This window comes from Halichoerus grypus, chromosome 11, assembly GCF_964656455.1.
Source record: "Halichoerus grypus chromosome 11, mHalGry1.hap1.1, whole genome shotgun sequence".
In the NCBI taxonomy this organism is placed as follows: Eukaryota; Metazoa; Chordata; class Mammalia; order Carnivora; family Phocidae; genus Halichoerus; species Halichoerus grypus.
In genome coordinates this window covers 90,708,297-90,734,429 of record NC_135722.1, presented here as the reverse complement: position 1 = coordinate 90,734,429, position 26,133 = coordinate 90,708,297, and the positions used below count along the sequence as shown (strand labels likewise).

Sequence of the window (26,133 nt, the reverse complement as noted above, 5' to 3'; positions counted from 1 at the left end):
ATAATGATCCTGAACAACAGATTTCTCCCATGACAGGGAATGGCATTTCCATGCTCCAAGAAGCCTGTCCCAAGAGGCTCAGTACAGCAAAATTTAAAACATGACTGTTCTCAAACCTTATGGTTAGCTTAAATTAGTTGAGGCGGACTAGAAACACTTCAGCTGAAAGTTCACAGGTATTTGGATCTAAAACTCCCATTTACTGTTTACTAAAATTAAGCAGAAATAGCAGCCAAATGGATGGTGGACACTTGATATTTTCCTCTATGGACATATTACTTTCCCAAGTGGACCATGTTCATTTCAAACTCAGTTATGACTTTCTTGGCCTTTGCAGAGTACATCCATATACAGTGTCCATACAAATCAGAAAATAAGGAAATCCCTGGCTCTGTGATAGTCACAGCTCACACGCGGCCACCTGTAGGTCTGTCAAGATGTGCACTCAAGATACATCACAACTCTCCCTTCTTCTCCTTCCTCTCCTAATCTTTCTCTGTCCCTTTCCTCTTTTGCTATCCACTTCCACTATCACCTCCCCAGCGACCCACACCATTGCTGTACAAATTCTCCCTCTCTGAATACCCAAGTCACCTTATGGATACCTTTTTTGACGCTCTCTCTCAATGAATCATTTCTGTTTGTCTTATTTGCCCAGTATGTTACAAATCACAGCAAGAACAGATCCCGTGTCTTACTCATTTCTGCTGCCTTTAGTGGGCCAGTGAAAGTTTACTGTGTTTAACTGAATGGCCAGTGATGTTGATGAAATTTTTCTTGCGCATCTATTTAGTTTGCAGGACTTATGATGCTTTTATGCTTTTTCTGGCTGCATACCTATTTTCTTGAGTGTATAGGAATGGTAATCTCTACTCCCTACCAAACAAAGAATGTTCACTATACTATGTGTTTTCCTTTAAGGGATTATGCAAAAGACATTTCTTTTTATGGGACCCTTCAGTATTCAAATATCTTTAAAGTTTTTTTTTTTTTATTTGACAGAGAGAGAGCAAGGGAGCACAAGCAGGGGGAGTGGCAGAGGGAGAGGGGGAAGCAGGTTCCCCGCTGAGCAGGGAGCCTGATATGGGGCTTGATCCCAGGACTCTGGGATCATGACCTGAGCCAAAGGCAGATGCTTAACTGACTGAGCCACCCAGGCACCCCAGTATACAAATATCTTAACCAAAAATTATTTTTTTTAAGATTTGATTTATTTATTTGTCAGAGAGAGAGAAAGAGCACAAGCAGGGGGAGCAGCAGGCAGAGGGAGAAGCAGGCTTCCCACTGAGCAGGGAGCTTGATGCAGGGCCGGATCCTAGAACCCTGAGATCATGACCTGAGCCCAAGGCAGACGCTTAATGACTGAGCCACCCAGGCGCCCCACTAACAATTATTTTTGATGGGATTCTTCCAAAACTTATTAGCTAATCTTACTTCAAAATTCATAATCAATACTACTATTATAAAATAGAGGTGTAAGTTTAGAAAGGGTAATCTGACCCAATTGTATTGGAAATATCTGAAGGCACATGTTTTCCTAGTTTTAATGATGTCAAGATTGATCACATAGATATTTTTGTTCTCAGATTTATTTTATACAATATACAGTTTCCCTTCAATCTTTTATCTGACAGCCTTAGTCTCCATTGATTATTATTAACTAGATCCAACATTCATTATGAGTTGAAATAGAATTATTTTATCTTCTTTTTTTTTTAGAGAGGGAGGGGGGAGGGGCAGAAGGAGAGAGAGAATCTTAAGCAGGCTCCACACCCAGCACAGAGCCCAATGTGGGGCTCCATCTCACAACTCTAAGATCATGACCTGAGCCGAAATCAAGAGTCAGATGCTTAACCGAATCAGCCACCCAGGCACCCCGAATTACTTTATCTTCTTAACTGAAGTATAATTCATATATAATAAAATAAATATATGTTAAGTATACAGTTTGATGTGATTTGAGAAATGTATAAACCTATATAACCACCATCCCAGATAAAACACAGATTTCCATTAACCCAGTGAGTTTCTTCAGGTAACCACCCACTCTCAAAGTTATTGTTCTAACTTCTATCATCATAGTATAATTTTACCTGTTCTTGAATTTATGGACTTGAACAAATGAAAGTATACGAAAACTACTCTCTTGAGTCTGGCTTCTATCACTCACCAGATATTTTTAAGATTAATGCATGTTTTTGCTTCCACCAAGAGTTTGTTCTTTTTTTTCCCCATTGTATACATATATAATAATTTATTAAATCAATTCTTGTATTGATGGACATGAAGTTGTTTTAAGGTTTGGGTTATTGTAAATAAAGCTATTATGGACATCCTTGTAATAAGAGTTTTGGTGGACATACACATTCATTTCTCTTGAGTAGGTAAAAAAAGTAAAATTTCTAAGTCATAGGGTAGCCATATAGGCATATACATAATTTTGAAAGAAACTGCCAAATAGCTTGTGAAAGTAATGATACAAATATATAGTTCTACCAGCACTGTATGAGAGTTCCACATACCTCCCATCACCAATTATTATCAGTCATTTAAATTTTAGCTATTCTAGTGGTTGTAAAGGATATCTTGCACTTTCCTGATAATTAATGGAATTCAGCCACTTTTTACGCCCCAGTTAGAAAATAATTTATGCATGTTTCCTTCTAACACTTACATTTAAATTAACACTCAAATTCTCCATTTGGAATTTATCCTTGTAAGAAATTGATCCAATTTTATGTATTTCCACATAGCTATCCAATTAGCTCAACAATGTTTATTTAAAAGTTTATATTTTTTTCGACTAATTTGAGATGCTCCTTTCATAGTACACTGCATTTCCATTAGCACTAATACTAATTCTGGGTCCTCTACACAGTTAAGTTTTTCTATCCATTACCTCTATCTTATAACATGCACAAAGAACAAATTCAAACTGGATTATAAGCTGAATATGAAAAGTACACAATAAAACTAGAAGAAACCATAGCATGCATTTATAACTTTGGAAGAGGCAAAGGTTACTTACTTAAACATAACCTAAAAAGCAAAACCATTTTTAAAAAATGATAAATTAGACCACATTAAAATGAACGATGTCTGTTCGTCAAAATGCATCTCTAAGAGAGTAAAAGGCAAACTAAAGACTTACAGGAGATATCTGCAATACTTATATCTCCCATAGAACTTGTATCCAGAACATAAAAATAATTCTTACAAAAAACTGAGGGACTTTATCACCACTAGACCTGCCTTGCAAGAAATGCTGAAAGGAGCTATTCAAGCTGAAATGAAAAGATGCTAAAATGGCATCTTTGATTAATGGCATCAATGGCATAAAAACATACAAAAATATACAACACGCTGCTATAGGTTAATACAAAAGTCAGACTTAAAAAACTCTAAGAGGATGGTATGTTAACCACTTAACTGTAGCACAAAGGGAAAAGGGAAAAGCATTCATATAATTGTAGCTACTATAATTTATTAATAAACACACAATATAAAAAGAGGTAAATAATAACATCAAAACAAAAAAGGGGGGAGTAAAAGGGTGGGGCTTTTGTAGACAATCAAAGGTAAGCTGCTATCAGCTTAAACTGGACTGTTTAATCTACTTGACACTTGATCTCAGCAATCAGACTCATGTGCAAAAATGATGCAACTACAATTACTGTAACTTCAATAAGACTCAAGCACAAAGCAAAAACCTATAGTAGACACACAAAAGCTAAAGAAAGGGGAGACAGAGCAAACAACCAAGGAGTTGGGTTCCCATGCCTGAGATACAAACACTCAGTCACAGGCTGGGTGACCACAGAGTGCGGATGGAGACCAGGGAGACAGAAATGATTGACTGGATTTCCCTGAATGCAGGCTGAGGAGCGGGGCCCCAAGCTCTTGGCTCCAGGGATGGAGATTGGGAGGCCTCCATTTTCATTCTCATCCTCTAAAGCTGCGTGAAAAGCCTTCAGGGAACAAAAGCTACGTAGAGCAATCCGGAGCAGATTAGTTAGCCTGGTCCCCTGGCAAAGGCAGTGCAATTCCACCAGGGGCAAAGACACCTGAGAATCAAAGCAACATGCCCGTCCCCCAGAAGATCAGCAAGAACATGCGGCCAAGACCAAGTTTACCCCTCAGTGAGAACTGCAAAACTCCAGCACTAGGGGAATATACCATATAGAATTCATGGTTTTTTTCCCCACGATTCTTTAGTCTTTCAATTTTAATTTTTTTCTCTTCCCTTTTCCAACCAATTTCTTATTTTATCAACTTTTTTAAAAATCTTTTTTAATTTTTATTTTTACAGTTACGTTCTATCCTTTCATTATATTTAATTTTATATTTGTATATATATATATGTTATATATATATATAGGTTTTATATATATATATATATATATATGTTTTTCTTTCTTTACAATTTTGGGATGCAGTTTCTTCTAACAAACAAAATACACCCAGAATCTAGTGTATGGCTCTGTTCTCTTCACCTGTCTAATTATATTCTCTCTCTCTTTTCTTCTTCTTTTTTTGTTATGTTTTGTTAAACTTTTTAATTTTCATCTTTACAGTTACATTCTTTCCTTTAAATGTATTTAATTTTATTTTTGTATATATACACGTTTTTCTTTCTTTACAATTTTGAGATGTAGCTTCTTCTAACAAATGAAACAAAATACACTCAGGATATAGTATATTGTTCTGTTCTGTTCACCTGTCTGTTTATATTCCTTCTTTTGTTTCTTTTTTTTTTTTTGCTTTTAATTTTCTTTTTTACAGTTACATTCTATCCTTTCATTGTATTTAATTTTATTTTTATACCTATGTAAGTTTTTCTTTCTTTATAATTTTGGGATCTAGTTTTCTAACAGACCAAAATACACACAGGATCCAGTATATTGTTCTATTCTGTTCACCTGTCTGATTATATTCTCTCTCTCTTTTTTTAATTTTATTTATTTATTTATTTATTGGTTTTGGGTCTCTTCTGCTTTGTTTACTGTATATGTCTCTGTGGTTGTTGTTGCCATTTTAATATTTTGTTCTCTCATTTATCTATTCTTCTCTGGACAAAATGGAAAATCTCACCTCAAAACAGAACAAGAGGCAGTACTGACTGCCAGGGACCTAATCAGTATGGATATAAGTAAGATGTCGGAACTAGAGCTCAGAATAACAATTATAAAGACACTAGCTGGGCTTGAAAAAAGTATAGAAGACACTAGAGAATCCCTTTCTGGAGAAATAAAATTAAAATCTAATCAAGTCAAAATTTAAAAAGCTATTAATGAGATGCAATAAAAAATGGAGACTCTAACTGCTAGGATAAATGAGGCAGAAGAGAGAATTAGTGATATGGAAGACAAAGTGATCATGAGTAAAGAAGCTGAGAAAAAGAGAGATAAACAACCACTGGATCATGAAGGGAGAATTCGAGAGATAAGTGAAACCATAAAGTGAAACAATATTAGAATAATTGGGATCCCAGAAGAAGAAGAAAGAGAGAGAGAGGAGCAGAAGGTATATTGGAGCAAATTATACCAGAGAACTTCTCTAATCTGGGGAAAGAAACATGCATTCAAGTACATGAGGCAGAGAGAACCCCCCTCAAAATCAACAAAAATAGGTCAACAACCCGACATATATCAGTGAAACTTGCAAATCTCAGAGACAAAGAAAAATCCTGAAAGCAGCTCGGGACAAGAGGTATGTAACCTATAAGGGTAGAAACATTAGACTTGCAGCACACCTATCCACAGATACTTGGCAGGCCAGAAAGGATTGGCATGATGTATTCAGGGTGCTGAATGAGAAAAATATGCATCCAAGAATACTTTATCCAGCTAGGATGTCATTCAAAATAGAAGGAGAGATAAAAAGCTTCCATGACAAACAGAAACTAAATAATTTGTGATCACTAAACCAGCCCTACAAGAAATATTAAAAGGGGTCCTTTAAGCAAAGAGAGAGCCCAAAAGTAACATAGACCAGAAAGGAACATAGATAATACACAGAAATATTAACTTTACAGATAATACAAAGGCACTAAATTCATATCTTTCAATAGTTATTCTGAATGTAAATGAGTTGAATGCCCCAATCAAAAGACACAGGGTATCAGATTGGATTAAAAAAAAGCAACACCGATTGACATGCTGTCTGCAAGAGACTCATTTTAAACACAAAGACACCTCCAGATTTAGAGTGAGAGGGTGAAAAACCATTTATCATGCTAATAGACATCAAAAGAAAGCTAGGGTGTCAATCCTTATATCAGACAAATTAGATTTTAAATGAAAGACTGTAATAAGAGATGAGGAAGGACACTATATCATACTTAAAAGGTCTATCCAACAAGAAGATCTAACAATTATAAATATTTATGCCCCTAACATGGGAGCAGCCAATTAGATAAGCCAATTAATAACAAAATTAAAGAAACACATTGATAATAATACAATAATAGCAGGGTACTTTAACACACCACTCACTGCAATGGACAGATCATCTAAGAAGATCAACAAGGAAACAAGGGCTAAAACCCAAAAGACTCCACCCCAAAATTGCTAGAACTCATCCAGGAATTCGGCAAAGTGGCAGGATATAAAATCAATGCACAGAAATCAGTTTCTTTTCTATACACTCACAATGAGACAGAAGTAAGAGAAATTAAGGAGTTGATCCCATTTACAATTGCACCAAAAACCGTAAGATACCTAGGAATAAACGTAACCAAAAAGGCAAAGGATCTATACTCAGAAAACTATAGAACACCCATGAAAGAAATTGAGGAAGACACACACACACACACACAAAAATGGAAAAACTTCCCATACTCATGGATTGGAAGAGCAAATATTGTGAAAATGTCTATGCTGCCTAGAGCAATGTATACATTCAATGCAATCCCTATCAAAATACCATCAACTTTTTTCACAGAGCTGGAATAAATAATCCTAAAATTTGTATGGAACCAGAAAAGACCCCAAATAGCCAAAGGAATGTTGAAAAAGAAAACCAAAACTGGTGGCATCACAATTCCAGACTTCAAGCTCTATTATAAAGCTATAATCATCAAGACAGTATGGTACTGGCACAAAAACAGACACATAGATCAATGGAACAGAATAGAGAGCCCAGAAATGGACCCTCAACTCTATGGTCAACTAATCTTCAACAAAGTAGGAAAGAATATCCAATGGGAAAAAAGTCTCTTCAACAAATGGTGTTGGGAAAATTGGACAGCCACATGCAGAAGTATGAAACTGGGCCATTTCCTTACACCATGCACAAAAATAGTCTCAAAATGGATGAAAGACTTCAAGGTGAAACAGAAATCCATCATAGTCCTAGAGGACAACACAGGCAGCAACCTCTCCGACCTCAGCCACAGCAACTTCTTGCTAGACACATCTCCAAAGGCAAGGGAAACAAAGGCAAAAATGAACCATTGGGACTTCATCAAGATAAAAAGCTTTTGCACAGCAAAGGAAACAGTTGACAAAACCAAAAAGACAACCGACAGAATGGGAGAAGATATTTGCAAATGTCTTATCACATAAAGGGCTAGTATCCACAATCTATAAAGAACTTATCAAACTCAAAACCCAAAGAACAAATAATCCAATCAAGAAATGGGCAGAAGACATGAACAGACATTCTGCAAAGAAGACATCCAAATGGCCAACAGACACATGAAAAAATGCTCCACATCACTCGGCATCAGGGAAATACAAATCAAAACCACAATGAGATACCACCTCACACCAATCAAAATGGCTAAAATTAACAAGTCAGGAAACGACAGATGTTGGCAAGGATGCAGAGAAAGGGGAACCCTCCTACACTGTTGGTGGGAATGCAAGCTGGTGCAGCCACTCTGGAAAACAGTATGGCGGTTCCTCAGAAAGTTGAAAATAGAGCTACCCTATGACCCAGCAATTGCACTACTGGGTATTTACCCCAAATATACAAATGTAGTGATCCAAAGGGGTACGTGCACCCCAATGTTTATAGCAGCAATGTCCACAATAGCCAAACTATGGAAAGAGCCCAGATGTAATCGACAGATGAATGGATAAAGAAGATGTGGTTATATATATATATACAATGGAATACTCAGCTATCAAAAAAATTGAAATCTTGCCATTTTCAGCAATGTGGATGGAACTAGATAGTATTATGCTAAGCAAAATAAGTCAATCAGAGAAAGACAATTATCATATGTCACTCATATGTGGAATTTAAGAAGTAAAACAGAGGATCATCAGGGAAGAGAGGAAAAAATAAAACAAGATGAAATCAGAGAGGTAGACAACCATAAGAGACTCTTAATCATAGGAAACAAACTGAGGGTTGCTGGAGAGGAGAGGGGTGGAGGGATGCAGAAACTGCGTGACAGACATTAAGGAGGGCACGTGATGTAATGAACATGGGTATTATATAAAACTGATGAATCACTGACCTCTACCTCTGAAACTAATAATACATTATATGTTAATTGAATTTAAATTTTTAAGAAATGAGAAGAAAAAAATAAAATTGACCCACTGGAAAAAAATAATAATATGAAAAAAATTCAAATGATGTAACTGGAATTAAGAATATTAAATAAGATTCTATAGGTTTACTTACCCATATAATGCTTTTTAACCTATTTTAATTAGTTTTAAAATAATTTAATTTAAACAAAGGGAGACAACAGAATTGCTATAAATGGATAAAATAACTTCCAAATGTTAGAAAAATTAAAATGAGGTTTTCTAAAAAAAAAAAAAAAAGAAAGAAAAGAAACAAAAATATAAAATGAATAGGTAACTTACAAAATAGGAGAAAACATTTTAAGCCTTATATCAGGTAAGGGGTCAATATCCAAAATCTATAAAAAAAAAACTCATACAATTCAGTAACAATAAAACAACTTCTGGCTTCTATTGAGCACCTAATATTCCAGGCAATTAATATAAGATCTCATTTCTTTCTTGCAACAACTCAGTAAAGAAGATGCTATCATTTTTATTTCATAAATAAGGAAACTGGGTTTCTGAGATGTTAAGAGAGTAGTCCAGGGTCATTTAGTGAGATAGTAACAGAACTGGGGTGATTCATATTGGGATCTTTGGGCTCAAAAGACATCACTCTCTCCATGCATTCATAAGAAAAGAAAAGAAAATCCAATCCAACTTAAAAATGGGCAGAACTAAATAGACATTTTTCCAAAGAAGACTTCCAATGGCCAACAGGTACATGAAAAGATGCTCAACATCACTAATCATCAAAGAAATCTAAACCATAATGAGCTATCACCTCACACCTGTTAAAATGGCTATCATCAAGAAAAAAAACAGATAACAAGTGTTGAGAATGTGGAGGAAAAAGGGAACTCTTAGGCATCGTTAGTGGGAATGTAAATTGGTACAGCTACTATGGAAAACAGCATGGAGGTCTTCAAAAATGTAAAAATAGAACTACCATATGGTTCAGCAACTCCACTCTTGGGTATATATCCAAAAGAAATGAAAACAGGATATCAAAGAAATATATGCACTCCCATGTTTACCGCAGTATTCATAGCCAAGCTATGAAAATAACTTGTGTTCCTCAATAGATTAATGTAAAAATAAGAGATGTGATACCCTCCTCCCCGCCACACACAGGAATATTGTTTAGCCATGATAAAGAAGGAAATTCTGCCACTTGTGACAACAGGACAAAACTTTTTTTTTAATTTTTTAAATTTTTAAAAAAGATTGTATTTATTTATTTATTTGACACAGAGAGAGTAGGAGAAAGCATGAGCCAGGGGGAGAGGCAAAGGGAGAAGCAGACTTCCCACTGAGCAGGGAGTCCAACTCGGGGCTTGATTCAGGAACCCTGTGATCATGACATGAGCCGAAGGCAGATGCTTAACTGACTGAGCCACCCAGGCGCCCCAACAGGATGAAACTTGATGGCATTTTGTGAAATAAATTAGACAGAGAAAGACATATACTGTGTGATCTCACTTATATGTGGAATCTAAAAATGCCAAACTAGTAAGAATAGAGTAAGAAAGGTGGTTACCCGGGTCTAGGGGGTGGATGAATTGAGGAGATGTTTAAAGATACAAATGTGCCATCAGTAAATAAATAAATCCAGGACATCTAATGCAAAATTAGTGATTTCAGTGATTACAGACAATATTGTATTATAAACTTTAATGTTGCTAAGAGACCAGATCTTAATTGTTCCCACCACAAAAAAGAATGATAATAATGTGACATAATAAAGGTATTAGTTAATGCTTCGGTGGCAATAATATTGTAATATATAAATGTATCAAATTGACACATCGTACACCTTAAATTTACACAATGTTCTATATCAATTATATCTCAATAAAAATTTTAAGAAGAATTCTTACAAATCAATTTGATAATGAAAAACTACCCAACAAAAAAAGAGGCAAAAGACTTAAACAGGTCCTTTACCAAAAAGAATACCCATATGGTCAATAAGCATCTGAAAAATATTGATGAGACTGTAAATTGGTATTTTGAAAATAATATGGTAAGTATATTCTCAACCTCATTATTAGGTGCATCCTGTGATTTAGCAGTTCTACCCTATGTAGCAAATGAGTGAGTGGTCCACCAAAAGATGTTTATAAGAATATTCAGAGAAGGAAATAGGCCAAGAGAAATGACAGAATTAACATAAATCACACAATCTGAAGTCATAATTATAGCTCTAATCCCTCCGATTCTAAAGACTCATCTTTGTTTCATGTCACTGTGGGTGGACCGGACAGACTTCCAAATTCCGCAGGAAGTATTTCTTTCTTCAATAGAAAGTAGCTCACTGGAGGGCCAATGTGTAATTTCCATTTGAATTCCCCCATGATAGGCATGTGACTAAAATGTGTTACATTTTAATCTTTAAAACCTGTAAGGAATTATTTAATAGTTTCATTGCCTGCTACTTATCAAGAATGCAATTTCATTTAAAACCCTGACCTTCTTGAGCCCTTTAACTGTTCCCAACCATGTTCATCCTAAATCAAATTAGGAAATTTTTTAATCATTATTTCTCATGCCTTTAGAGCACTTGATATAGCTATTTTGCTTCCTTTGAACAAACAACCCACATAGAATCAATTTTTTTTTATCAGTGCTATTTTCTAATGAAGGATTTGCCATAAAAGAAAAAGGAGGAGGAAGAGGAGGAAGGAGGTGGGAAGGTTGGAGGAGGAGGAGGTTCATGACTGCTTTATTTGTGATAACTAAAAACTAGAAACAACCCAATCGTTCATAGATACCAGAAAATATAAAATGTGGTGTATTTATATAGTGTAACACTACACAGCAATATAAAGACTGAACTATTGCTATATGCAACAACATGGATAACTTCCAAAAACATAAGGATGAACAACAGAAGCCAGGCACAAAAGACTACAGTTCATATCACTTATACAATTTCACTCATATGAAGTTTTAAAACAAGACAGAAATATGGTGATAGAATTCAGAAGTGTAGTTATATTTGAGGGTTATGACACAGGAAGGAACAGAGAAAGCATTACTTCAATAAAAATTGTTTTGACAGCCATTTAAATCATCAAGGAAATCTTTTCAAGAAGTTGTCCTCTTTGTCTATTCATGTATTAATACCATGTTGTTCTAATTATAGAAGCCCCATTGTTGATTTCAATATTAGGAAAAGCGAGCCCTCCTTCATTGTTCTTTGTCTTCAGCATTTTATTGACATTTGTTTGTTTATTCTTTCAATTGATCTTTATAGTCAACTTGTCTAACTCCAGGGTAAAAAGTTATGGTACGCTTTTATTGGTATTTTTTCATTGGTATTTTTTATAGGTTTTTTTTTAGTTTTTTATAGTTTTCTTTATATGAATTTTTTTCTGCTCTAAATGAGGCATTCCATTTTATATTCTAAGTAGTTATTATATATGTGAATGCTATTGATAACTGAATGTTAATTTCATGTTCTAGTACTTTAATAATTTTTCTGTTATTCATAGCAGTTTGTCTATTGATTCTTTTGGTTTCATCAGATATACACCCTTTCATTTGCAAAAGAAAATAGTTTTGTCTCTTCCTCTCAAATTCTAAGGCCTCTAATTCCTTTTTCTTGTCTAATTACATTGATTAATTTTCTAATATTACACTAATTAGCTGTATAGGTAGTGAACGTCCTAGCCTTGTTTCTTATTTTAGCATGAAACCATCTAATATTTCCCCTATTAAATAAACTACTGGCTTTTGGACTGAGATATATATAATTTTATCATGTTAAAGACATTCATCAATTCCACTTTTGAGTTTTTTTATAGATGAACAGGGGTTGAATTTTGTGAAATGACTACTTGTTACCCTTTAGGATGATAATCTGATTTTTCTGTTATTGTATTATTATATTACTTGACATTTTTAACACTGAACCACTCTTGCATCCCTAGAATAAGGCTCACTTGGCCATAATGTGTGTCAGATTGCATCATCTGGCCCCAATTCTTCACCCCTCCTTTATGTCTACATCTTTTAATGTGCAAATTCTCAATGTCCTCCCATTTTCGGTGGGATTACCTGCCCAGTTTCCTAACTCCAGGCATGGCCATGTAACTAGCTTTGGCCATTCGGGTGTTAGCAAATTTAAGGTAAGCAGAGGTTTAAAATGGGCAAGCTCTCTTATGCTTCTGCCATTGCCATGAATAAGACATGTCTAAGCTAGTCTATTGGTCCCAGGAGAAGATGAGCATGCAGAGCAGAGCTCAGTCACCCTAGCCAAGGCCAGGCTAAATCAACCAATCTCCAGCTATCCAAGAGACATATGAGTGAGTTTGGTCTCACTGAGATTAGCAGAGCTGCCCAGCTGAGCAAATCGGGATCATCTGAATTCCTGACACAGGAAAATACAATTTTAAGCCACTGAGTTTTGGAATGGTTTGTTACTCAACAGAAATGAAATAATTCATTTTATGTTATCCTTTTATCTGATATTGAAATCTGTCTGCTAATACTTTGTCAAAGATTTTTAAATTGATGTTTATAAGTGAGTTTTTTTTTTATATCAGACAAGATACACTTTTTTTCATCATCGAGTCTTTTTAATGACAATCTCTTCCAATTCTTTTTTTTATTATTATGTTCAGTTAGCCAAAAAAAGTGAGATTTTTATAATGCTCTATATTACATAAACTCATTGGATTTGGATATTATTTGTTTAATAAAAAGAATGTTTCCTTTCCTTATCTATACTCTGAAATAGTTTAAGTAGCATTGGAATCATCTACTTATTAGTTTTTTTGGGGGGGGCACCTGTGTGGTTCAGTCGGTTAAGCATCCAACTCTTGATTTTGGCTCAGGTCATGATCTCAGGATTGTGGGATCGAGCCTCACAGCGGCTTCCATGCTGGGCGTGGAGCCTGCTTAAGATTCTCTCTCTCCCTCTCCTCTAACCCCCCTAATTAAAAAAAAAAAAAGGTTTTTTGAAATTCTTCTGTGAAACCGTATAGATGTAGTACTTTTTGGGAGGTGACAGGAGCTCTTTTATAATTTTCTCTATTTTTTATTTTTTAAAGATTTATTTATTTATTTTAGAGAGAGAGATATAGAGATCAAGCACACAAGTGGGAGAGGCAGAGGGAGAGGGAGAGAGAATCTCAAGCAGATTCCACCCTGAGCACAGAGCCTGCAGCAGGGCCTGATCTCAGGATCCTGAGATCACGACCTGAGTCAAACCAAGAGTCGGTCACTTAACCGACAGCACCACCCAGGCACCCCAATTTTCCCTATTTTTTAAAATAGAAATGAGTTTCTGTAGCCTTTCTAATTCTGCTTGGGTCAGTTTGGGTAAAAATTCTATTTTCCTAGAAAATTACTTATTTCAATTAGATGTTTATATTGATTTGCATAGGATTATACAAATTAATTTTGAAATTTAAAGTAAATATTTTTAAAAATTTCCTCAGTTTGGATGTTTATTTCTCCTTTGCAGTATCTAATATTTTGTATTTGTGCAGTCTCCTTTTTAAATAACAGGTTAACTTTGTGATTTGCTTAGTTAGATAAACTTTTTATCTGTTGTATTTATTTCCTGTTTTCTACATGTGGCGGACATATCCTAAGGTATGGGATATACCCAATGAGTCACCCCTTGAATAACACCCTCCCCTTGAGTGTGGTCAGAACTTGTGACTTGCTTCTAACCAACAGAATGTAGCAAAGGTGATGGAATATTATTCATATTATTGTTACATTATATAAGACTGGATTTTAGCAAACAAGAGAGAGACTCTCCCACTGGCCTTGAAGAAGCAGTGATGTAAATTGACGATGGGGATAGCCACGTGGTAGAGAACTATGAATGAATGGCCTTTTGGAGCTGAAAGAGGCCCTAGCCAAGAGCCAGAAAGAAAATAGGAAACTCAGTTATACTACCACAGAAAGATGAATTCTACCAACAGGCCAAGAGAGTTTAGAAGTGAATTCTTCCTAAATCAAGTTTTCAAATGAGAACATGGCTTGGTCTACCCCTTGATTGCAGCCTTGTGAGATTCTGAGCTGAGGACCCAGCTAAGCTCTGTCCGGACTTCTGACCTATAGAAATTGTGAGATAATGTGTGTGTTTAAGCCACTAAGTCTATGGTACACAGCCACAGAAAGTACACGGCCATATGGAATGAATACACTACCTCTGAGATTTCTGCTTTTACTTATTGCTAGTTCTTTCCTTTTTTCTGCTTTGTTCTTGGTCTGCTATTTTGAGTTGAGTGTTTAATTAATTTATTACTTTTAAAATTTTATGTGTAATTAATGCTATGAATTTTTCTCTGATAAATACTATAGCTGTATTCCATAGTTTTTGATATGTGATGTTTTCTGTTAAGAAATTCTGCATTTTTTGGAGAAAGGGGAACCCTCCTACACTGTTGGTGGGAATGCAAGCTGGTGCAGCCACTCTGGAAAACAGTATGGAGGTTCCTCAAAAAGTTGAAAATAGAGCTACCCTATGACCCAGCAATTGCACTACTGGGTATTTACCCCAAAGATACAAATGCAGCGATCCAAAGGGGTACGTGCACCCCAATGTTTATAGCAGCAATGTCCACAATAGCCAAACTATGGAAAGAGCCAAGATGTCCATCAACAGATGAATGGATAAAGAAGATGTGGTATATACATACAATGGAATATTATGCAGCCATCAAAAAAAATTGAAATCTTGCCATTTGCAATGACGTAGATGGAACTAGAGGGTATTATGCTAAATGAAATAAGTAAATCAGAGAAAGATAATTATCATATGATCTCATTGATATGAGGAATTTGAGAAACAAGACAGAGGATCATAGGGGAAGGGAGGGAAAAATGAAACAAGACAAAACCAGAGAGGGAGACAAACCATAAGAGACTCTTAATCTCAGGAAACAAACTGAGGGTTGCTGGAGGGGAGGGGCGGGTAGGAGGGATGAGGTGGCTGGGTGATGGACATTGGGGAGGGTATGTGCTATGGTGAGCACTGTGAATTGTGTAACGCTGATGAATCACAGACCTGTACCCCTGAAACAAATAATACATTATATGTTAATAAAAATAAATTAAAAAAAAAAAAGAAATTCTGCATTTTTTTTTTTTTTTTGGCCTGGATTTTCCTATTAAGAACTCCTTGATAACACCTTTCTATATTTCCAGGTTGGGGCACCTTTTTGGTCTTGTTTTTAACTTCTACTTTATTGCATGTGGTAAGTGAATACTGCTTATATTATTTCTATTTCTTGGCATTTATTGAATATTTCTTTGAGGCCTTGCAAAGATTTCCCAGATTTAGATATCTGGAAAACCTCATCAGACTTCACAGAACACACTTACTCTAGGAACATATTTATAGTGCATATTGAATACAGCTTTTATTTAAAGACAAAGGATACAGTGCAGCAAAAGAAGGAGAGTGCAGACAAAAATTGGGGAAATCCAAGAGACATTCCATGCACAAGCTCCCAGGAGTCCTCATTTACATACAGATGGCTCTCTGTCACTGGATTGCACAATCAAAATCTGTGTGAGGAATCTCAGCTTCAGGGCTATTTTAAACAGTTCTTTTTGTTGTTGTTGATTTCCTTTTTTTTTAATTTTTAAAATTTTATTATGTTGTTAATCACCATACATTACATAATTAGTTTTTGATGTAGTGTTCCATGATTCATTGTTTGTGTGTGACACCCAGTGCTCCATTCAATACGTGCCCTCTTTAACACCCATTACCAGGCTAACCCATCCCCCACCCCACTCCCCTCTAGAACCCTCAGTTTGTTTCTCAGAGTCCACAGTCTCTCATATTAAACAGAAGTTCTTAATGAGGGTGCATGTGGTTGGTGGGGAGGGGTGGGGTTATAATGTCTCTGACCATGTGATCAAGCCAGGCTGGAAAATAGTTCATTTGTATCAGTAAATAAAATGATGCTGGGAGTCACCAGGGGAGTTTCAGACTTTAAGGAGCACATCATAAAGGTTTTTATCCTGGCCAAAATTCCAAACATGTACTGAGAAAAATATGGACATTTTACAGTTCAGATGTAAATCAACTCTATCCTCCACAGGGCAAATATATGTGACCAATCTTTGTGAATGTTCCATGTGCATTTGAAAAGACATGTTCTCTATTATCTGGGTTCAGGATTAGATATAGGTTTATAAGATCTACCTTAATAGTCATGTTGTATATGTCTTCAATCCCCTTGCTAATTATTTACCCACATGATCTGATGATTAGCATGCATTTCTTTTTCTCATCGTATCTCCTATAATTTCTATAGGAGAGTTGTTAAGAAAAGTTGTTGCTGTGGTATTGGCTGCCTGTTTTAATAATCTGTATCTTTATTGTAGATTAGTGACTTTAATAATGTAAAGTATATTATCTCTTTTGATGATTTTGAACCCATAAATAGGCTCATAATCCATATGGGTTTTTAATATGTATTTTCCCATTCATTTATATTTACACATTTTGAATTGTTTTGACTTGGTCATATTTCTAAATCATCAGAGAGTTGGATTTTGCTCTGTTTACTATCTTTTTAATTTGGTTGATATGTTTAATCAATGCTGTTATAATGTTTTATGGTGTGTGTATATTTGTGTGTATCTTTTCTACTTTATGGTCTATTTCCTTTTATACTATCTCTTTTTCTTTTCTCTTTTTTAAAGTTTATTTATTTAAGTAATCTCACACCCAACATGGGGTTTGAACTCAATCCTGAGATCAAGAGTCCCATGCTCTTCAGACTGAGCCAGTCAGGTGCCCCTATACTCTTTGCTTATTTTAGGGGGAGGGGAAAGTATTATTTAAGAAGATATGTGTTCCTATATGGTTTAAAATCTTAAGCATGTGTTTATCTTCTGTTTTTTATCACATCAGTCATGTTCTCTATCCCTTTTCCAAATAAAATTGTAGTATCTAAATTTATGTTGCCATTATTACAAAAGTCATTATGATTGCAGCAATGTGTTTCTCTCAGTAAGTCATGGTATACTTGGATCATTCCCTCTTCACAAGGTTTACAAGACAGTTGTGTATAACGATACAGAGATCTCCCTAAAGAGAGAAAAAAAGCAAATGTGATCACCTTGCTTAATCACACCATCTTCCTAGCAATGACATCTCTCCAGAACCTCATTGGTTTTCTGTGGACAGGAATGAGCCCCCAAAGCTGTGCCGACATCTCATCTAGGTCTCTCTAGATAGAACCAGGCAAAAGACATCTGCATGCCACACAGGCACCACCCCAGGTGGGTATATGGAGAATTCCACTTTCTCCAGTCTCTCCCGTGGTCCCAGTTTCCCTCTACACCTTGACTCGAGGGAAGGTGGGCACTGTTGGTAACGTTTTGTTTCTCTCTATAACCTGCACTTACCTGTAATTCGATCACTATAGTAGTAGTGATCTATGGAACAACTCCTGTTGTAAACTGTTAGGTTGAACTTCCAGCACCTTCTCAAGCCAGTGAGGCATCTGTATCCATTAAAGTGGGCACACTGATAGCAAAATCGAACGACTAAATAGAGGAAAAATTTAAAGCAGAGCTCTAGGGAAAATAATTCTGCTTCAGAAGCCTACCCCACGATCAACACTTACACTGGTGAGGTGTAGACCTCACAAAAAGGAAGTTGACACCCTTCCTAACTTCTGCCAGGGGTCCTTACTCCCTTGAGTGGGTGACAGCTATGACCTCAGGGATTCAAGCCTCCTCCTCCCTTCACCCAAGGCTGGGGGCAGAAAACAGACACAAGAACAGTGAGTGAGGAGAGTAGAATATAGTCAGGGAGGATATAGAGACAATGTTTGAAAAAATCAGGAGTGTCCCCTCTCATTGTGGCATTATTTATCCCAAAACTGCAAACAAACTGCATCATACATTTTGATGTCAGGACTCTGTCTCCTATGAAGAGAAGAAGAAAAAAATCTCCTTAAGCCATTTTACAGCAGCCCAAAAAGTCAAGGTTAGAAACTACCTCCCTTTTCTCCCCACATAAGCTCTCACCACCCATCACTGCCTCCCTCACCAGGCTTTACCTTCATCCATGAAGAGCACTGTGAATATGCTCAGCAGAAGCAACTGGAACATCCTGGGGCCCATTCCTGAGACGGTCCCAGAGGGAGGCTCCAGCTTTATTTATTCCCATCACCTGCCCTCAGGCATCCCACTAGATCACAGAATCATAAATTTCAGATCAAGCCACCTGAATCCTCTCTACAATGTTCCCAGAAGAGGGTACATCCTGTCTGTGTTTGCATTCCTCCAGATACTTAGAACTCAGCCCATCCAGACACCCCATTTCATTTTATTAGATCTAGCATAAGGTACTAATTAACACTGGCAGAGAATCTCTCTCGCTAGTACCTCTTCACTTCACTGGTAGTTCTGGATGTTGGCCTACAAAGAGTGTGTCTAACCCCACAGCCACGGGACTGCCTTTCACATATGACAAAGCTGGGATCACTGAGCATCTGTGAGGGAACTGCTCAGTCCCTTTCAAGTAGAACCATCCTGGACACTGGCCTCAGTGTGACCTCCAACGGTATACACCCCTGCCAAAGTGGGTCATCAGGACCAGAGCCTGATCCTCCAGATGTGGTCCGACTGCCCAGCATAGCACCCCTCTGAGAGATGGATGGGACACTTCAAGAAAGAGGGGTGAAGAGGTTTAGATGATCTGTTTCCCTTGAGCTTTATTCATTAATTTGTCCAAGGGAGACAAAGACCAGAAATGGCTACAGTGGGAGAGACTCACACTGGGGGTGATGGGGAGGGAGGAAGACATATTTGGATTAGTCACTAGAAATGGCGTATGAGGGAAGGAAAGGAGCAGGGAGGCCTGGAAAGGAGTTTTCCCATCAGTTCTCTGCCTTTGTACCTCCCTCTTTCATCTACTAAGTGTCACTTGATTAGTGAGACTTGCCAATGTACTCATGGGTAAACAGGAAGTATTTGTATATATGTGCAAAACTCCCTGACCATGCTCGCCATGTCCCTTTCCTGTTTTCTCCCACATGTTTAACCTGGTTTGTCATTTGAAGGCTTTTCCTTATTTATGTTTCTTGTCTCTTTCCCCTCTCAAGGATGAAAGTGCCATGAATGCAAGAGATTTCTGTGTTGTGTTCACTGCTTTCTCCTCAGCACCTAGAAAGAGGCCTTGCACCTATGAGATCATCAAAACTATCTGAGGAAAACACGAATGCACTGTTGGCATGGTTAACCTGAGAGGCACAAGGGAACAGTGCCCCCATACAGATAGCCCCTAATTCCCAGTTCACAGGATGACACTCCTTGCCTACCTTGTGGTTGGTGGTCACCACAAAGAAGACAGACATTGATTATGGCAGGTTCCCGTCTTGGGGAAAAGAGTGAGGGTGGGGCCCATTTATCTTGAGTGGACTCATTCCCAGACAGAGCCAGACACAGGCTACCCCAAGTGTGATCCCCCACACGATCTTCCCCTGCACATCTGGGATGGAAGGTTAAGTGTGCTACCTGCTTACTATGCGATCTTAAACAAGTTACTCCCTTCTCTGTGCCTCTGGGACCTCACAGGTGGAAACAAGGACTGCCAGAGGTACATCAGATGTAGTTGTTAGGACTTAAGAAATTCACATATGAAGGGGTGCCTGGGTGGCTCAGTTGGTTAGGCATCTGCCTTCAGCTCGGGTCGTGGTCTTGGGGTCCTGGGATCGAGCCCCACGTTGAGCTCCCCGATTGCTGGGGGAGTCTGCTTGTCCCTCTCCCTCTGACCTTCCCCCTGCAACACATGCTTTCATTCTCCCTCTCTCTCGCTCATAAATAAAATATATATAAAAAAAAGAAATTCACATGTGGATAATGGTCAGGAAGACCCTACTTAGTGTCAAACGTTCTTTGAGCATGTTATGCACTTGATTTCTTTGAATTCTCTGAACAATCACATAGGTTAGAAAGAATTGACCTCATCTTCCAGTTGAATCCCAAGGGCACTTAGAGAGGAAGTATTTTTCCCCAGGGAACAAGGTGCATATCTGTTTGATTGGGTGGGCCATTATCTTTCCACTCTACCATGCTGTTTCCTTCTCTTTACAATCTGGAGAAGGGTTCCCAGGGCTGGAAATGACTGTGGGGAGAGAGGAATGGAGAACAGGTCAGAAAAGGTCTGTCTCCATTAAAAAATAAAATAAAAAAAGAATCTCTCTCTGCCTGGCAGAGACAATATTCACAAACTAACTCCCACTGAAACTAGGGCATCCCGCAAGCCTGGCTGGGATCTAAGACTTATGAGCCACTGTCTGGGAAGTAATTTCCACAGGGACCACATTCATGAGTTGCATTTGGAATGTGTGAGACACAGGCACCAATCCATGGATAGAAGTCCGAAGGGTCTGAGTTGGGAGAACCAAGCTTATGCTTGGAAGCAAAGGACCCCGTGTTCTGGCTGGGAAGATGCTCCTGCACCATGATCTGGCAACCAGGGATTAAAATCGGCCGTGAATTCCAAACTTTGTGCAACGTGTCTCTCTCCTGTGTTCATCCAGGCAACTTTGAACAACATTCTACTTGGAATAGAAGTAACAGAAATTGTGGAAACACACCAAACTCCTAAGAAGTACATAAAACTCCCTTTGTGCTTCCAAGTCTGAGAAAGACTGTGAACATTTGCCATACCTCCATACAAGAATACTTCTGTGCATATGCCACAGGTTCACGTTCCTAACAACTGCCATAGTTGACGCGGTATGTGTGAGGTTGTGATTTGTTATTGTGGAAAGGGTGCCTTTATCACCGGACCTGTCTTCCCCTCCTAGAATGTGAGGCCCAGAGATGGCGGGAGGTTCAGGAGCTGGTGCCCTGGTAAATCCCTTTAAAAAGGTTAACACCAGAGTCTGCCTTCCAGATTCAGCCAGAAGCTTTGGCCAGCTGCTTAGCCCTTCAACACCTCTCACCTGAGGATCTCAGTGTGGGCCCCAGACAGACCTTGGACACCTACGGCCACCTCTCCCTCCCACAGATAGAGAGGATGTGCTCTGTAGCCATTCTTTCCTCCCGCCTCCATATTTGAGCCCTGGAAGCAGGTTCCCAGCCCTCCCCGCTTGTGGAGCTGAGAGTCTGCACCTTCTCTCCTCCTCTCCTGGCTCCTGTTCAAAGCCTTTCCACCCTGCTGCCCCTTCCTCCATGGGAGGTTGTAGGACATGCTGTCCTGGTCCTGCCCTGCTCTTGCCCTGCCCAGAGGCTCACCCTGCACCCACGCCCTATGTCTGCAGATGGAGGAGAAGGTAATGGAGTTGAGACCACATTCAGCTCCTTTGTAGTCAGCCCGAGGTTGGGCTCACCTTGCCCCTGCAGGAGGACCCTGAAAGGGCAGGGGATGCAGGGAAAAAGAAATCATTAGCCATCAGGGAAATTCAAATCAAAACCACATTGAGATACCACCTTACAGCAGTTAGAATGGTAAAAATGGACAGGAAAAGAAACAACAAATGTTGGAGAGGTTGTGGAGAAAGGGGAACCCTCTTACACTGTTGGTGGGAGTGCAAGTTGGTACAGCCACTTTGGAAAACAGTGTGGAGGTGCCTCAAAAAATTAAAAATAGAGCTACCCTATGACCCAGCAATTGCACTACTGGGTATTTACCCCAAAGACACAGATATAGTGAAAAGAAGGGCCATATGCACCCCAATGTTCATAGCAGCAATGTCCGCAATAGCCAAACTGTGGAAGGAGCCAAGATGCCCTTCAACAGATGAATGGATAAAGAAGATGTGGTCCATATATACAATGGACTATTACTCAGCCATCAGAAAGGATGAATAGCCCACTTTTGCATCAACATGGATGGGACTGGAGGAGATTATGCTAAGTGCAATAAGTCAAGCAGAGAAAGTCAATTATCATATGGTTTCACTTATTTGTGGAACATAAGGCATAGCATGGAGGACATTAGGAGAAGGAAGGGAAAAATGAAGCGGGGGCGGAAATCGGAAGGAGAGATGAACCATGAGAGACTATGGACCCTGAGAAACAAACTGAGGGTTTTAGAGGGGAGGGGGCTGGGGGGATGGGTTTGCCCAGTGATGGGTATTAAGGAGGGCAAAAACAACGAATCGTGGATCACTGCATCGAAAACTGGTGATGTACTGTATGGTGACTAACATAACATAATAAAATAAAATTTAAAAAAAAGTTATTTTCAGGGCTGTTGACCTCAAAAAATAAATAAAGAAATAAATAAAAGAAAAGAAAAACAGAACCCACCTCCCCACCCCGCCCCCACCGAACCCAAAGAAAGTTCCCTGCATTCAGCAATATCCTCTTCCACCGGTTCTGCCAACCTCCAACCAGCACTTCCCCTGGCCCTGCATAGCAGGGAGCCCACCCGAGTGGGATCATCTGATCCCAGGTGAGTTCATGAGAAGAGGGAGACTTGCTTGATGACAGGGCTCCCTCCGAGCTCCCACACAGGCAGGAAGAAGGAAGTGTGTGATGGATGTCCAGTCCCATTTCTTCTCCTGTGACCATTTCTTCTGCACGCGACAGCAAACCTGCCTCACTCCCAGGCCTGCAGGGGACATGGGGTCTGGCTGACTAGCTCTCCTGGCCTGCAGTCCACCTAGGCCTGCCTCAGACCCACGCTCCCCCTAGCGGCTGGACCCACACCACAACACTGCCCTGCATGCCTGGGTCTCACCCCAGAAACCCTTGCCCCTCTCCCCCGTACTCAACCCAAATCAGCCTCCTGACCCAGCCCCACTTCCCCCTTTAACTGTCCTCCAGACTTTCTAGCCGTGGGCAGCCTGGAAGGTACCATTTTCCCAAACGGGTGAATGAGTTGGGCATAGAAGCCACAGAGCCCCATGTCTTTCTTTTATGCCTAAGAGACAGGACTGAACTGAAATTTCGTGACAATGTCAAGGCAGAGGGAGATCCTGAACCGGGTCCTCTCAGCTGTGAGGTCAGGGATCATGTCTGACCCGTGACAGAAGCAAGGAACAGGAATTCGGGCTCAGACATGGATTTTTGGTCACCCGTTCTCGTTGGTTCAGCTCCTACCACATGTGCTGCTTAGGACCTTAACTCACCTAACATAGTTGACAGGGGATCGATTGTGGGGAGGCCAGGAGTAACGATGGACTTCTTCACCGGGACTCCTCCTAAGCTTTCTGCGTGAACCCCTTTCCTGAGGCTCTTCCTAGATGGAGTCAGCAGGATCTCAGTCTCCAAGGCAGAGAGGGCTTTGTCCTGAGGCCATTCCCCAAAGCCCTGTTCCGCTGCCCCAGCCTACTGCCTTCCAGCCCCTTGCTCCGGCCGCTGCCCACCACATTTCGGAGTGATGCGTACAGGATGGGAGGCTCCTGTCAGCCACCCCCAAAGAGCAGTTCTCCACCAATTTCCAGGACTGCAGTCATAGATGCTCATATGCGCTTCCTTTTTTTTTTCTTTTCTAAGTTTTTATTTAAATTCTAGTTAACATATAGTGTAATATGGGTTTCAGGAGTAGAATTTAGTGATTCATCTCTTACATAGAACACCTAGTGCTCAACACAAGTGCCCTCCTTAACACTCATCACCCATTCAAGTCTTCCCTCTACAGGTTGCCGGGACATTGACAAGTCAGGCTGGAGAAGTGGGAGGGGACGTTATACTGCCCCCTCGCTGTCACTTCTGTCAGCTCTCGTCTACCAGAGAAAACGCAGGTGTGATGGCAGCTGAGAGAACACTGACCCCCAAACTTGTTATAGAGTTATACTGGGGAAAGGCGGACCCATCACTGTGCAACGTAACTGTATGAAATTCACTATTTCTCTTTCTCCAAGCAAAAGTGAACAGAACATTCTGTCTTATATGCTCCCGTAATGCCAAAGCCCAAGAACATAACTGCGGTAAGATAATGGAAGATTTCGGTGTGTGAGAATCTTGGGAGCCACACACCCCCGTAGCCTGAGTAGGTGGCAGATGACTCAGCCAGCAGACTACCCTCAGAGGTCAGCTGTCCAAAGAGGGCCATGGCCCAGGGGCTGCAGCGGCAGCTCTGCCACACAGAGAGACAAACCTGGTGGGCGCTAGTGTGGGACTGGCCTGCTAAAGTTTAAGTGTCTCGGAGGCTTGTATTTGTCTCGTCTGGGAGTAAGCCCTAAGATCAAGAACAGTTTCTTCTAGAATGGCCTTTGATGTCAGGGACGCACGTTCAGAACAGACTGGTTTCTCTCAGATAAGTGAGCAGCATGGAAATCAACAGAGTTCTGAGTGATCCTAACAAGGTGAGATCTAGAGTTCTACAAGCCAGCAGGACCCTAAACTGAAGAAATATCCAAAGGATTGTGTAAATCCCTAAAAGGAGCTCAACTGAATTGTTCTGGGGATGTTCTCCTTGTATCTCTTCCCCCATCTCCAGATCTCCCTTCCCTTTGTGATTTTCTGGGAATTTCCAAATGCCTTTCTAGATGCCAAACTCCTAGGCACCAGTAGTTTCTTCTAGAAGGCATAAAGAGGCTAGTTTAGGATGGTTAGAAAGGACTCTATTGCCAGAACAAGCCCAGAGTCAGACACAGCTTCGGGATTTTGAATGCTGAGTCAATTCCACCACTCCCCATTTGCTTTCCCAAAGGCCTGACCCTGGGTCTCTCAAATCTCCCTATTTGGGGAGAGACAAAATTCAGCTCTTCAACTCTTCCCACAATGAGTGACTGCATGAGAGCATCCAAGTCAGAGAAAGACTGATCACAGAGGGGCACAATTCCTAAATGCTGAGCTTCTAGCACCTCTAAGGGTACGTTGCATGCTGCTCACCTTCTGGGGACTCACCGAGTGACACTATAGCAACCTCTGTTTTGTATCCCTGCCTGGACTGCCTGGCCTTTCTTTCTTGACAGGGGCTTTTCTCTCTAATTAATAATATGCCTCTTCCCACTGAAACCTGGGTGCAGCAAGGGTGATATTAACGATAGTTTCTTCTCTGCTTACCTGGCTGCCAAAGGGGAGGACTTCTGGACCACAAATTGTTCCTGTTATTACAAACAACATGTTCTGCCCTAGGGCACAGAGAGACCATTTAAGAATCAAAACTGTTACTCTCTGGACAGCCAAGTTCTATACATATAAGGCAGCTGCTCTGGAAGCTTTTGGTTGCATAAGAAAGTTTGGATGGTCTGATAACCACTGAGTTACAAATGTTTATATAACTGCAAGAGCAGCTCCCACTTCTACCTTTCTGATTTATGAGGTGAGAATAATGATCCATCTTGCTGTCTCCCTTCTTTCAAAGAGAATATTAAGAATATCCAGTCTTAAAATGTGGTTCAAAACATAGCAGTTTCAGGATTTCATCCAGGTCTTTTTTGCAGCCATGGGTTAGCAATCGATCACCAGAGACTCTGTTGCTTGAAAAAGATAGGATCCACTGAGCAGGGAGCCAGCTTCTTCTCCCTCTTCCTCTGCCCTCCCACCCTGCTTGTGCTCTCTCTCTCTCAAATAAATAAAACAAATCTTAAAAAAAGAAAAACAATTACACTAATTATAGTATAAATTCATGCTAGTAATTAAGTTAATTAAAAAATAATTACACTAACCTCAGGGATTTTGTGACAATGAAATTTGATGATTCATGTAAATG

General features: G+C 39.4%; 1 long non-coding RNA gene across 1 annotated transcript; it reads right to left on the bottom strand.

Annotated features, from left to right (window-relative positions):
- Positions 1-15,884: 15,884 nt before the first annotated feature.
- Positions 15,885-18,842, bottom strand: LOC144379543 (uncharacterized). Its single transcript, XR_013442704.1, has 3 exons — positions 18,575-18,842; positions 17,916-18,440; positions 15,885-17,595 (listed from the first exon to the last, which is right to left on the bottom strand). It is a non-coding gene; the product is annotated as an uncharacterized LOC144379543 (long non-coding RNA).
- Positions 18,843-26,133: the final 7,291 nt, after the last annotated feature.